Below are 14,931 nucleotides of genomic sequence, written 5' to 3'. Positions count from 1 at the left end.
TGATTTCCTACGTTCTAGACCCAGGATGACACTTGATTAAATTGTTATGAAAGAAAAAGTGCTCTGCCGATCATTTGCATCAGGCTAGATTGAGAATGACTGGGACTTTGCTATGGGCTGCACGGGTGTACCGCCTGAATTCATACGTCAAAGCGTAACCTCCAATGTAATGGTATTAGGAAGTGGGGCATTTGGGGTGATTAGGTTTAGATGAGGTCTTGAGGATCCAGCCCCTCCTGATGGGGTTACTGCTCTTGTAAGAAGAGACGCCAGGAAACTTGTTCCCCTGCCGGTCTCCATGTGAGGATACATAAGAGGAGGGGGCTGTCCGCAAGACAGGAAACAGCACCCTCACCAGGGAACAGAACCAGCCAACAACACCTTGCTCTTGGACTTCACAGGCTTGGAAACTGAGAAGTAAGTGTTGGTAGTTTGTTCAAGCCACCTAGTCTATGGTGTTTTGTTATGGCAACCCAAACAAAGACAGGGCTGTTACCTAAATCTGGGAGTGAGGAGTTGAAACTTAGAGCTAGACAATGGCAGGAAGAGAGTAAAGGAGGGAACAGAGGGAAGAGACATTAGTAAAAATGCTAGGACTTGGTGGCCAGGTAAATAAGAAAGGGTAAAAAGGAAAGGGTGTTAAAGAGGCTCAGAGCTCTGCCCAGGTGACCATGAGAATGGACATTGGTGTCTACCAGGGTTTTTATTGAGGTAGAAGGAATATGGGAAAATAATTGGAATATCCAGGGTTTTCCAAAACTGTAGCCATTATGTTTGTGGCTGAAAATGGGCTGCTTTTAATATTTGTGAGGATGGAAAGTCAAGAGCAGTAGCCTATGAAGGGCAAGTGTTTTTTTAGAGGTGAGCAATAGCGCTAGTAAAACTTTGCCCGGAATGGTGGGGTGAACTGCGGGTCCCCTTGCAGGAGAGCCCGGTAGGCGCCTGCGCGATACAAGACACTGGATGCATCTGTGCATGTGAAGGCCTCAGCGTGTCCTCCGTGCGGTGTCTGTTTTAAGACACTGCCCAAGGAAGTGCTCACCGATGTTCGTACTAAGGATAATATATATCTTTTAAGTGGTTGGATTTTCTTTTTTTAATCTTTGGACTCTGAGCTGAATCAATACCTGTCTGTGGGGAGGTGGTGGGGGGCAAGGTTGGGGGAGTTACCAAAAGTTTTAGAGCCAGCATTGTGGCCCAGTTACAAGATTGTGTAATATGTTATTTGTTTAGCCTCCCACATCTTTTTTTATATCCATCACCCTTGTTTTTCTAGCCTCCCACCTCTTAATTTTGGCTGTCCTGTGTTTTCCATATCCCTGAAAGTTGTCATAAATTCATTCTGGAACAAAGGAGAATGGTGTAAATACATTAGTCCCCACTTGATAGATGAGGCAGAAGCTCTATTTTTCTAACTTAGCCGAATCACAGTGGGTGTGTTGTCTACTGCTGGGTAACAAATCACCGCCAAAATTAGCAACTTAAAACAACGGACATTTATCTTCTCACTGTTTCCGAGGATCAGGAATCTGGGAGCAGCGTGGCAGAACGGTTCGGCTTCTTGCCTCGTGAGCCTCTCTGTAGGGCTTCTCACAGCGCAGGAGCTGGCTTCCCTCAGAGCAAGTGATCTGTGAGAGACACTGAGATGGAAGGCACAATGTCTTTTATACCTTCATCTTGGAAGTGACATGCAGTCACTTCTGTATTAGTCTTTGGGGCACACAAACCGGCCCTGGTGCAATTTGAAAGGGAACTCCACTAGGGTGTGAACTCCAGGGATGGACCACTGGGGGCCATCTTGGGGCTGCCCACCATGATGAGTAAATAATGTAGATGAGCCTGCAAGATGATGCTTTTACAAAAGCGTTGAATTCCAGCACGCTCAAATTTGTCCCCCCCCGGACTGCTTATTCCTTTCATCTTGAAGACCAGGAGGAGAGTGAGCACCAGCAAGCAGTGATGTTCTGAGTTTTCAGGCTCTTCCTCTGATCCTGCTTGTAATAATTGCCGGTGCAGTCAGTTTCATCCTCCAGCTTCCTGTGGCCTCTGACTTTGCATAGTCACTGCTCAAGGCAGATAAAATGTGATCCTTAATATAACACCAACTTTTGGGTAATTTCATAAATTTAACTTCTGACTACCACTAAGAAGTTAAAATGATAGCTAACATAACACTATATATGTTTACATTCTCTGAATTTGGTAGTGCAAGAAACAATTATGCTTTTAATTTCCTTCCACTTTTTATGTTCTTCATGGGAGATACATGTTTAGGAAGGATAAAAGTTTTTGTTAATTCTGCCTCATAAGATGATTTCATTCCTCATTTGTCAATGTAATGAGAAAATCCATAAAGACATTTTTATGGAATGTATTTTTACTGCATTGCTGAACGGTAGCCAGATTTTGTCAGGGAAATAAATTAGGACATATTGTTTTCCTGGATTCAGGGAACTGCCAGCTAATGTTCAGTCTTTAGGTCACAGATCCCTGGCTCACCAATAAGCCACCTGGATGAATGAACTCAGAGGATCTCATTCCCCAATAGCTATTACCCTACTTTTTGATGGTTCTCATTCTGCCCTGCATCTGAAAATTCTGTTTTCATTTGAATATGTATAAATTGATGTCACACCCAAGGTTTAACCACAACTCAGCTAAAAATAATTTCGTTACTGAGATTGTTTTTCAGAACAATGGTGTTGACTAATTATGTCAATTTAAGTTTAAATTTGCAAGTCATTGCTGTGTGTCAGTGGTATTAGAATGTTCTTATAACTTTACTTACGTCTCTGGGGTCTTGCTTCATGGTCTGACGTGGTATGACAGTTTGCAGATAAGATCAACAACTTCATCTAGAGAGAGAACTTTCTCTTTCCATTTGACTTATGTACAGATTAGCAAGTATTTTCTACAGTACTTACTTTGTTCTAGGCTCTGTGCTATCTTCTGTCAATGGATGAAAGGCTAAGACAAACTCTTTGCTTTTAAGAACTTGTTTAGCTGCTAGGTAAATATTAACAGGAATAAGTTTGAAGCCACATGATATAACAGAAATATTCATAAAATACTTGAGAAACATGGGGGGATTTAATTTTTCCTAGTGGTCGACAGAGGAGATATGCTAATGTCTAGAATTTTCACTGACTTGTTGCATGTGGGGGGGGGGGGACAAGGCAATGATTTTTTTCTGTGACTAAACTGAATTCCATAAGCTACCTTTATAATTTAAAATAATTCTCTAGTCTGAAATTTTGTACTTGCATGCTTTTTCTGTTACATTGTTCTTTATGAAGTCATAATATGTATTCATATTTTTTAATTGCAAAATAAAACTTATCAACCTCATAGCAGTCTGCATTTTCATGCATTCATTCATTTATGGCTCATTGAAATCTAAAAGTTTAGGAGCCCTTGTTATAGATCATTGGTTTTCAACTGGTGCATCACAAGAATGTTTAAAACATGCAATACCTGACTATTTAGTCAGGGGCACTGACCTCTTTTCCCATAGACTGTCAAATTAAAAAATAACAGTCAATACAACAATAGCTATCTGGTGTGACTCAATCAAAATTATACCTGTTTTTTTGTCAGGTCAGCAAAAAATACATTTTTTGGTGTGCCACAGAACTTTAGTAATCTCTGTGTGCCATGAGGTGAACAAGGTTGAAAGTCACCGTTACAGATGGTTCCGTTGAGCTGGGGTTGGGAGAGAGACGCTCCTGCGTGAGGAAGTTCCTGCCATTGCCTGCCAGGAATTTACCTGCATCGACTTTTAGGGGAAATTACAACTGGCTTTGAATATTTTTCTAGCCTGTGTCTGGAGGAATGTGTATGTGGGGGTGCGGGGGGGGCAGTGTTAAGAGTAAACCTGTGCCCACAGTGGTACAGAATTTGAACCATAGCTTTGGAACACTACCACTGCCAATGTGAATACTGGTTTTAGGATTGTTCTCCATCAAATCTCATGAAGTTTAGATGTTAAGCTTGATGAATATAAACCTTCTACTTCTTCCTAAGTGTTAGGTTAAAAAATAAGAACCTTTGTATATCCAGGCCTTTTTCCCCTTTTTTCCAAGGAGATGGAAGAAACAACCATGAAATCTGTGAGTCTAAGCAGGGCAGTGATGATAAAATCTTTACTGTGGCCAGGCAGGAAACTGGCTGGGCCGCCGGCCCCTGCTTCATTTCACTTATATCAGCAAAGCTTTTCATCTAGTTGCAAATAGATGTCTCTAAGGAATTAAACTATATCCATAAGTTGAGGGATGTTTCACCTTTGAAGAGGGATTGAAGGAGAATGACAGAGATGATGAAACGGCTGAATAATATCAGTAGATGTTGAACAAGAGTATAGGGATTCTGCTCTCTGAACTCCGGGGCCATGTGCGGTGTATCTGCCCCGAGGTCCTCCTAGCATAAGCACTTTAAGAAATGATCAAAGATTTCCTTGAACACTTGCCAGATGACGATTGTAACAGGCTGTGCACTTGGAAGCTCTCCCTGCGTATGGTAAAGCAAGAGGGCTCTGAGGTCAGATGTGCTCCCTTCAAATCTTCGCTTGACACCTTACTGTCAAGTCACAACCTTGCTAAGCCTCATTTTCTCCTCTTTACAATGGGAATGATAGTCCTTAACTTTGTAGGGCTGTGGGAAACAAAGTAATAAATGTGCAGTAAGCACAAGCTGCTACTATTCTCATATTTTAATTTTTTTGTTGGTATTTCCTTCTGGGAAGACAGCCTCTCCCTGTCCCTTCTCTCTTCCTCTATTTTGTACTGTCTACCATCTTTGAATCGAGAGAACGTGTACTGGTTTCTTCCTTCAGCTTCCTTGAAACTAAGGCATCCTTACATGACAAAAAAACAATGTTTATAGGGCAGATCATTTACTTTGGTTAACTCATGTATTTAAACAAATTAACCAAAATTTTGTATCAGAATATTTACAGACAAAATCATGTGGAGAAAAATCTTAAGTAGTTAAGCAAATTATATGTTCTATTAACAATCCACAGACTTTCTTTTCCCCATGATCTTTAGCGACTCAAGCAGTGAGGATACTGGAAGGAGATAAAACACTAGTGACGGTGGGATAATGGAATAGTACACATCCTTTTTGGTTCCTGCTTTGCAAAAAAAAAAAAAAGAGAGAGACATGACCTCTAGGGGTAGGGTCATGGCATGATCTGGCGCACACAGGTGTGCCTGGCAGCCTGTCTGTCCTGAAATGACTGTCTGAGCTGTTGGAGACTGAGAGAAGCTACAGAGGCCCCTCTATTCACACACCCTTAAGCAATAAGATTTGTAATTAAAAAGGGGTGGAGAGGTCACAAAGTTAAGCATCTTTTTTTTTTAGAAATGCTGAATTGACCTCCCCTCGAAGAGCAAATGACTATTTTGAGTCATTATTTCATTCAAGCAATAATTGTTGCACACACCCACATTGTGTGCCAGGCACTGTTCTGAACCCTGGAGATCAAACAGGACCAAGCCTCTGTTCTTGAAATCGCAGTCCAGTGGGGAAACACTGCAGAAAACGCCTACAGGCATCCGCGGTCGAGGCACCCCTTCAAGGCACGGGAGCACCCTGAGGCTGGGCTTAGTGGCTTGTGTACCTTAATTGCCATGCTTAATATTCACTCAGACACTTAGGTTTGTGTTTTCAGGGCATTCCACTAGTTTTAAAAGTAGTGACTTCCAATTTAAGCTGTGGGTGTTTTTGACCTCTCAAAAATGGTTGTCATAGCTTTTCAGGTCTATTTTTGCCCTGCTGTCTCAAGTTTATGTCCTTTGTGGTAGCCAACAAGGAGAATACCACCTTGACACAGTGTAATGGTACTGGCTGTACGTTTACCCATGATACTTGAGCTATCTGTGATTCTGGCACACTGAGAGCAAACCTTTGGTTTGGCTAATGTAGTTTTGTGCTTTAAATATTGGGATTACCTAGCTAGGGTTTTTTTCTTTTGTAAAAGAAACTTTTTTTGGCATGCCTTCTTAAGTTTCATTATAAACTTTAATGAGTCAAAGTCCGGGCTAAGGCCAAAACCTGCATAATATATATGTGCTGGAAAAGCCATAAGAATGACCTTGAGATTTCTTCTGTAGGCTGGTGGTTTGTGAAGGAGGGGAGTTAGTTTTAACCTTAACCCCCACCTCCACTGCTACTCTTGTAAAAAAAAAACATGCAGTAAATTAAGCAGGGCACACTAGGTGTTCCATTTCATCTACGGAGTGATATCTAACACCAAGTCAACATTTGCTTTTAACTCTGGATGCACTGGACTAATTAGTTAAGAACAAGTTTTCTTTCAAATATCTCATACAGATTATTTATTTTTTAAAATATATTTTATTGATTATGTTATTACAGTTGTCCCATTTCCCCCCTTCATTCCCCATCCACCCTGCACACCCTCTCCCACCCACATTCACCTCATTTAGTTCACGTCCATGTGTCATAAGTTGTTTAGCTTCTACATTTCCCACACTACTCTTGCCCTCCCCCTGTCTATTTTCTACCTACCATCTATGCTACTTATTCTCTGTACCTCCCCCCCTCCACTTCCCTGTTGCTAACCCTCCATGTGATCTCTATTTCTGTGGTTCTATTCCTGTTCTAGTTGTTTTCTTAGTTTGTTCTTATTTTAGGTGTGGTTATTAGTAATTGTGAGTTTGCTGTCATTTTAGTATACATGTTTTTTTATCTTCTTTTTCTTAGATAAGTCCCTTTAACATTTCATAAAATAAGAGCTTGGTGATGATGAACTCCTTCAACTTGACTTTATCTGATTATTTATTAATTACAAGAAAAATAGTACCTTCACAGTGGAGATATCTGCAGATAACTATGGTCACCAATGTGATTTTATGTTCTTATACCAGTTAAAAGTAGTAACTTCGCATTAAGTTGATTTCTTGACATGATCTACGATGGAGATTATTGACCGCCATGTCCTCCCTGATGAGATGCAATGGGAAGTACACGGCAACAGCTCAGTAATATTCTTACCAAAGAATGTTCAGCCAGAATCTAATCATGAGGGAGAAGAGACACACCCAGCTTGTGGGACTTTGTGTTAGGCAACTGGCTTGGTCTCTTCAAAAATATTAATGGGGTGAAAGACAAAAAGAAAAAAAAAAGATGCATAAATGCTCTGCCTTCAAAAGAGATTAAGGAGATGTGGCCCTAAGTGACGGGGCAGTAAATTTAAAAATGGACAAAAGTACAGGGGAAGGGAGAAGAAGAAGAGAGAAAATATCTATAAATGATATTTTGGGTACAAATTGGAGAAATTTGAATATAACCTTTTCATTAGATAATCCTTTTGTATTGTTATTAAGTTCCTTAAATCTAATTGTTATGAAGTAGAATGCCTTTGTTCTTAGGAGACACACGCTGAAATTTTTTTTTGGATTTATTTTTATTTTTATTATTTTTTAAAATAATATTTTATTGATTATACCATTACAGTTGTTCTATTCCCCCCCTTCATTCCCCTCCACCCGCACACTCCCTCCCCCACCATTCTCCCCCCTTAGTTTATAACCACGTGTCTCAAGTTCTTTAGATTCTATAGTTCCCTCACTATTCTCGCCCTCCCCCTATCTATTTTCTACCTACCATCTATGCTATTTTCTGTGCCTTCTCCCCCCTTCTCCTCCTCCCACCCCCCTGTTTCTAACCCTCCATGTGTTCTTCATTTCTATGGTTCCACTCCTGATCTAGCTGTCCTCTTGGTTTGCTTTTGTTTTAGGTGTGGTTATTAATACCTGTGTGTTTGCTGTCCTTTCACTGTTAATATTATTCATCATCTTTTCCTTATATAAGTCCCTTTAGCATTTCATATAATAAGGGCTTGGTGATGATGAACTCCTTGAACTTGACCTTATCTGAGAAGCACTTTATCTGTCCTTCCATTCTAAATGAAAGTTTTGCTGGATAAAGCAATCTTGGCTGTAGGTCTTTGGATTTCATGACTTGGAATACTTCTTTCCAGCCCCTTCTTGCCTGTAAGGTCTCTTTTGAGAAATCCGCTGACAGTCTGATGGGTACTCCTTTGTAGGTGACTGTCCCCTTATCCCTTGCTGCTTCTAGGATTCTCTCCTTCATTTTGGTCTTGGCTAATGTAATTATGATGTGCCTTGGTGTGTTCCTTCTTGGGTCCAACTTCTTTGGCACTCTCTGAGCTTCCTGGATTTCCTGGAAGTCTATTTCCTTTGCCAGACTGGGGAAGTTCTCCTTTATTATTTGTTCAAATACGTTTTCCACTCGTGGCTGTTTCTTTCCCCCTTCTGGTACCCCTATAATTCGGATGTTGGAACGTTTAAAGATGTCCTGGAGGTTCCTAAGCCTCTCCTCATTTTTTTGAATTCTCATTTCTTCATTCCTTTCTGGTGGGATGTTTTGTTCTTCCTTCTGGTCCATTCCATTGATTTGAGTCCCAGTTTCCTTTCCATCACTATTGGTTTCCTGTGCATCTCCCTTCATTTCAATTAGTTTAGCCTTCATATGTTCCTCTAATTTGTGACTGTAGTCTACCAATTCTGTGAGCATCCTGATAAATAGTGTCTTAAATTGGGCTTCTGAGAGACTGGCAATTTCCCTGTCGCTTAGGGTTATTGGCTCTGGGACTTTGAGTTCCTCTTGCACCATCTTTTGGGCTGTTCGTGCCTGTTCCTTAGCAGGAACGGAGCCCTAGGTTTTCACCAGAGCAGGGCAACTCAGTCTCTGGGTTGTGATGCTGTATGTGGGGGCGGGGTCAAAGAGGTACAATGGCTTCCCTCTGCCACCCACTGCAGTGACCCCCACCGGCATCGCAGCCACCACTGTCACCAGGCCCACGCGTTTCATCCCACTGCACTCAAGTGTGCCACCGCCATCAGCCCTCCACCACTGGGTTCGTCTCCTGGGGCCTGCGTGGTCCGTCTCACTGTGCACGAATGTGCGACCTTGGTCAGTCTGCCCCGCACCCCGACTGGCTTTGGGCTGCCCGCACGCCTAGCGCCTAGGTCGGGGGATCTGTCCTGCCCGACCCAGCTCCGCTGCTGACTCCACCTCTCTTACCGTCCCCGTTGAACGGTTCATAGCTGTCGGACTTCCGTATAATTCCGTGTTCTGGTCTTTGGGTGTGTTCTAGTTCTCCAAAACTTTTGTTGTAGTCAAACTTGGTTGTGGGAGAAGGCACAGTGTTTCCACCTATGCCTCCATCTTGGCGGAAGTCTCCACACGCTGAAATTTTCAGGTGTTAAATGCCATGAGGTTTGCAACTGTCAAGCGGTTCAAGACCAAAGTGAACATGGAGAGAAACGAATGTTGCAATATATGAATTGTTGGATCTAGATGAAGGAAATATGTGTGTTGGTTGTGTTATTCTTTCAACTTATCCATAGGTTCCAAATTTTTCAAAATAAAGAGCGGGGAGAAAGGAATGTCTATTTGAGGGTAATTACTATAGAATTCTGAAATGAAAACATGAATCTAAAAAGGCCTTTCCAAGTGAGAGGCAGCAAGCATTTATTTGAGATCAGAGTAACTATTTGAGAAGCGTTGGTTCAGGCAGAAACCCAAACACTGTTCTGATTAGGGGGCGAAGGCAACGGGTATGTGTGAGAAGGGGAAGGGGAACAGTTACATCAGTAGAAGGAAGGCATTTCTGTTGATGCAGATAATGCAACAATGATGTTTATTCTAAAGAATGTTTTTATTTTTTAGTCTGGTAGACATCAGTTTGGTAGTCATAATATGTGCTTTCTTGTTGTCCTTGCAAAACACTTCTTTCAGACACAATGTTGCTGAAGTTATCGTGCCCAGTTTTAGACATTCCGAACTTCTGAGACATAAGACATGCAAGGAAGTTCCTTGGCAGAACAGTCCTGGCTCCATTTTAGAGTATCTCCATTTATTATTTTTTGCAAAAACAACAGATGTAAGAAATCACATGCACACAATTGTGCTGCCACACTTCACAGGTATAAACGACAATGGATGAGACTCTGCGATGGGACTCAGGAGTGTTTTGTTCTGGTGCATCCTCTGCTGTCACCAGCCATGTGACTGGGGAATCTGCCTAAACTCTCTGTATTCGTTTGCTAGGCTTCCCATAACAAACTGTGTGGCTTAAAAGAACAGAAATGTATTGCCTCACAGTTTTGAATGCCGAAATTCAGGTGTCATTGGCTAGCCACGTTCCCTCTGAAATCGGTAGGGGAGAAGAATCCTGCCTTGCCTCTTCCCTGCTTCTGGTGATTTGCCAGTGGCCCTTGGAGATCCCTGGCTCATGGCTGGAGCCGTTCAGTGTCTTCCTTTGTCTTTACCTAGACTTCTGCCTCCCGTGTCTGTCCCAGTGTGTCTTCTCCTCCAGTGAGGACAGCAGTTATGTTGGATTAGGGCCCTCCCCAACCACCTCATTTTAAGTTTGATTACATCTGCAAAGACCCTATTTTTACATAAGATTGCACTTTTATGTACTAGGGGTTAAGGCTTTGACATACCTCTTCAGAGGAAGAATTCAACCCATAACACTCTCTCTCCTTGTCTCTCCAACCCCCAAACAAGAATGGGGGATACATTAGAGCTGAGGAACGAAGAGGACATCTGAGGTCCCTTCTGCTCTGAGAGTCTGAGGCTCTACGTGTCCCTAAGGAACTCGAGAGAGACTCGGTCAGGAGGAAGTTGCAGGTCATTCCAAAACAGGAGGAATATGGCCTTTGGAAAACATGACTCATGTACATTCTTGGTGTAGCAGGCTATCGTACTTGCTCATCACAGTTATTCTCTTTGTCCTCCTTATTTTTATTTGAATGATCAATTGTTGGTCAGAGTTTTAAAAACTGTTACCCATAAAATGACATAAAATAAGATGCCAGCATTTTTTAAAAATGTCAGATCACAGGTGATTTCAGAAGTTGGATAGGCCACAAGCTGGAGCAGATAAATGAGGAAAATCAAGACTCTTCTCTGTCTTTGTCCTTCAGGCTAAAAAAAAAAAAAAAAGAAAAGAAGAAAGGGTGTTCTGCAATGAATGAGGGCAGCTGCACTTTCAAACCATCCTGCCCCTCCTGCTGGGTCAGCTCTGGGTACCTGGAGGTGGAGACCCTTTGAGGCCCTGGCGGGGGAGAGGAGGCAGGGAGCCGCATAAATGGAGATGAGAACTGTACACACTCTTTCCTGATGTCCTTGTGCTTCACAGAGAAAACTGCGTAGGAGCCAGGGAAGGAGAAAGCACTGAGCAGTGAGTTGAAAGAGGACTTGTTCCCAGAACCCCAGGCCCGAAGTCCTCAGTGCATCATGGGCACAAAGATGCATCTGCTCCCCTCCCGCACCTCCCTCCGTGTGACCCAAGGTGGACACCAGGTCTATAAACCAGGACAGGGTGGTGGCCCATCTGGGAAATCTCTGACCTGTGGTCTGGCGCCAAAAACTTTAGCAAAATGAAATCTCCAAAAGTAAGTAGTGCCATTTTTTCCTGACTTTCAGAAATTACTTAGATAAACAATTAGTAATTCAATTATGCTGTCATTGTGAAAGCCTGCTTAGTCACTTATTGCCAAAGACACTGAGAATTCACACAGTGTTGCTATTATTCTTGTCTTTCTCAGTCATTCATTCAACAGTGGGGATTATGAGTTCGTCAACCTTTCCATTAATGGCTCTTATTTTCAAGGCCTGTGTCTTAGTTGCTGAAAATTGCCCTGTGCAGGATGGAAGCCTAGACGTGATTTCCTTTAGTGTCACAGCAGCTGCATTCTTCTGTGGCTCTATGTGACTTTGCAAGTGATTTCGATATCTTTTCATTTAAAAACATAGTTCATACATAAGTCTCAACTCTTTTTTAATTGATTTAAGAGAGAGGAATAAGGACGAGAGAGACAGAGACATCAATTTGTTGTTCTATTTATTTATGCATTCATTGGTGGATTCTTGTAAGTGCCCTGACCGGGGATCAAACCTGCAACCTAGGCACATCAGAATGACTCTCTAACCCACTGAGTAATTTGGCCAGGGTCAAGTCTCAACTCTTTAAAATATATATCTTTTCCAAGATTGCAATGTGAATCACATGGAGTCAACATTTACAAACAGAACACAATTCAAGAAAGATACCACTTTGGCAGTCACAGAACAAGGTCCAGCCGGGAAGGAATGAGATGGATGTGGTGACAGTCATCATTCTTTATGGCCACACATTGTTTGTCTCTGAGGTTTACAATGTAAAGCAGAGTGGAAGAGAAACAAATGTAAATTATATGTATTGCACTTGTTATAGACATTGGGATCTACTCACCAAATCATAGAATTTCAGTATCTGAAGAAGACCTTACATATCAGTTACAGATACTTATTTTATCAATTCCACATTCCCTCTTCTATCCTAATAATATCTCAATTTTTTCCTGTGTAGCAAACAACCCCCAAATTTAGTGACTTAAAAAAAAACAATGACTAGTAACTCAAAACTCTGGGTATTGACATTTCGATCTAAGCTCAGTGAGGTGGTTCTGCTGCTGGTCCCGCGCTCGAGCCCACTCATGTGGCTACAGCCAGCCAGCAGTTCAGTCAGGAGCTGATTGAACACAGACAGCCTCACTCACGTGTCTGTGGTGGGCTGTGGTGCAGAGGTAACTATGCCACATGTCTGCAGCACCTAGCAGGTCACCCCAGGCTTTTCGCTGACCACTGGGTTCCAAATGCAGCAAAAAAGAGCAGACCCCATCGAACAAATTCTTTTTGGTCCTGTTTGTGTCTCATTTGCTAATGTGTCCCTGGCCAAAGTGAAGCACACGGCCAAGCTCTCATGCAGAGGTGAAGAGATAAGATTCCATCTCTCAGAAAGAACAGCAACCTAAATAGAAATATGCATCCATTTGTTTTTATTTGGAAATGAGGGTTCCACCCTGATAGCTTCAGCCCAGATCCCCTTAGCATTCAGTAGTGCCTGAAAGTAGAAGGAGGGATAGTTATGGGCCTATGTGCATAAAGGACCAAAAAGCCTCCTAAAGGAAGGGAGAATTCATCCTAAGGGAAGAGAGATTGAGAGCCACAAGATCATTCAAGGGCACTGAGTCAGTAACAGGGGTGGGCGTACCCCAACACAGCTCTTGTCTGTCCCTCGCCTGGTCCCCGCCCTGCACCCATGGTCAGTACCCAAGACCTGAGAAGAGGTTGCAATAAAAAGAACAGAATAGGGTTTCAGTGAAGTTTCTAGAGAAGACATGGGGATTTAAGAGGGTGATGGAAAAATTCTTTATCTGGGTCTCCTCTGGTAGGGAGGGCAGTGGGTGGGCTGGACCCAGCCTACTTCTGACTAGCATTGACTCGGGAGAGGAAATCAGCTCGGGCAGCCATCCAGGGGGTTGACGCCTGCTCTGATGGAATGTCCAAGAGGAACTTGCAGCCCCAGCAAGTCCAGGCAGGAGAAAAGTTTCATTTTCATGCACACACAAGACATTCAGGTCTCGCAGATGAACTGAAGGACACTGAGGGAACTGGCATTTCCACAAAGCATTCAAGCCTGGAGCCAGAGAGACATTTCTGGGTGACTGTTCAAATCCAAACAAATCAAATCAAATCATGCACGTGACTCACCTTATTCTTCCATCAGGCAACACCAAAATAGATCAGTGGCAGTATTGGAATCATAGCTGTAAATTCTATAAAAGTGTATTGAGCACATCTAATGTGCCAGGTGCCATTCTAGGCACTAGGAATATTGAGCCAGTGAGGCACTCACTCTCCTCTCAAGGAGTTACAAATACTTTGTGGAAAAGAGGCAAGTAAACATATTCACTATGATACAGGAGCTTGTTCTTAGCTTTGTATGTTCATAAGCTCAACCTTACTAGTTCCAAAGGAAACAGTACCCTGAAAGACTCACAGTAACCATCCTCATGAGAGACTGATGTATAACCCTGGTGCCACCGTTTTCAGTTTCCAGTGAGACCTGTGGTAACAACAGCTATGATTTCTTGAGCACCCTACTATATAGGGGCACAGTTTTAGGCATTATGTGATTTAGTCCTCGCAATGACCCTTTGAGATAAAGTACTATTATCATCCCCATTTTACAGATAAGGAAATTGAGTTGCAGAGCTTTGAAATAATTTGCCCAAGGCCACACAGCTGCAACGTTTCAAACTCAGTAACCATGCTCTTAACCATCTGTTGCCTCTTGCCAAATGTACTGGATGTTCGTGCTGGCTACTCAGTGGTTTCTGTTCCTCTGTAGAAGGATCTACACGCAAAGCAGAATTATAATTAGGAAATAGTGAGTTACAAAGGCAGAGCAAGGAGAGTCGGCGACGTAAATTGAAAGGCTAATGGCATTAAGACATGCAGCACTGTGAAAATACACCCACTGCCGTGATAAGGCAATTGAATTTGGGGAGTCGTGGAACCCCTTCCCCTGGATGCTGCCAACTTCTGCCTTCCTGTGCTTGTGTTTATTTTCTTCCTTCGTAACACTTTTCTTTATAATTTTGTTCAGAATGGCAGCTTCACTGTCATTAACACAGCCCTTCTTTGACAGTGTAAGATCTTCAGTCTTGTTCTCGATCTTCCTGTTCGGAGTCTAGAGATACTTTGTGTTTAAGTTGATTGATTTACTGCACTCTTCCACGGGGGTTGGCTTGACTAGTCGGAGTAGCAGAGCTCTGCTCAGCCACACTCTATCTTCCCTTCTCTTCTCATATTTTATCTAAATCCTGGGATTTTTTTTTTTTTGCTACCATCACCATCTAAACTGGATCAAAGTGATAGACCTTCTGGATCTTCCAGCCAGAAACTTTATTCTCTCCAGCTGAGCCTCCGCAGGCATGCTGCCACCCCAGACAGCCGCCTTCCGTAGCTGCCAATTGACTCAGCCCGGCACTGGAGGCTCTTCGTGGTATGGCCCCACCCTTGTCATCAGCATTTCTCCCTGCCCTG

This window comes from Sturnira hondurensis, unplaced genomic scaffold, assembly GCF_014824575.4.
Source record: "Sturnira hondurensis isolate 20B ecotype Veracruz unplaced genomic scaffold, ASM1482457v3 Scaffold0010128, whole genome shotgun sequence".
NCBI classification, from domain to species: Eukaryota; Metazoa; Chordata; class Mammalia; order Chiroptera; family Phyllostomidae; genus Sturnira; species Sturnira hondurensis.
Note: the sequence above shows the minus strand (reverse complement) of the source record.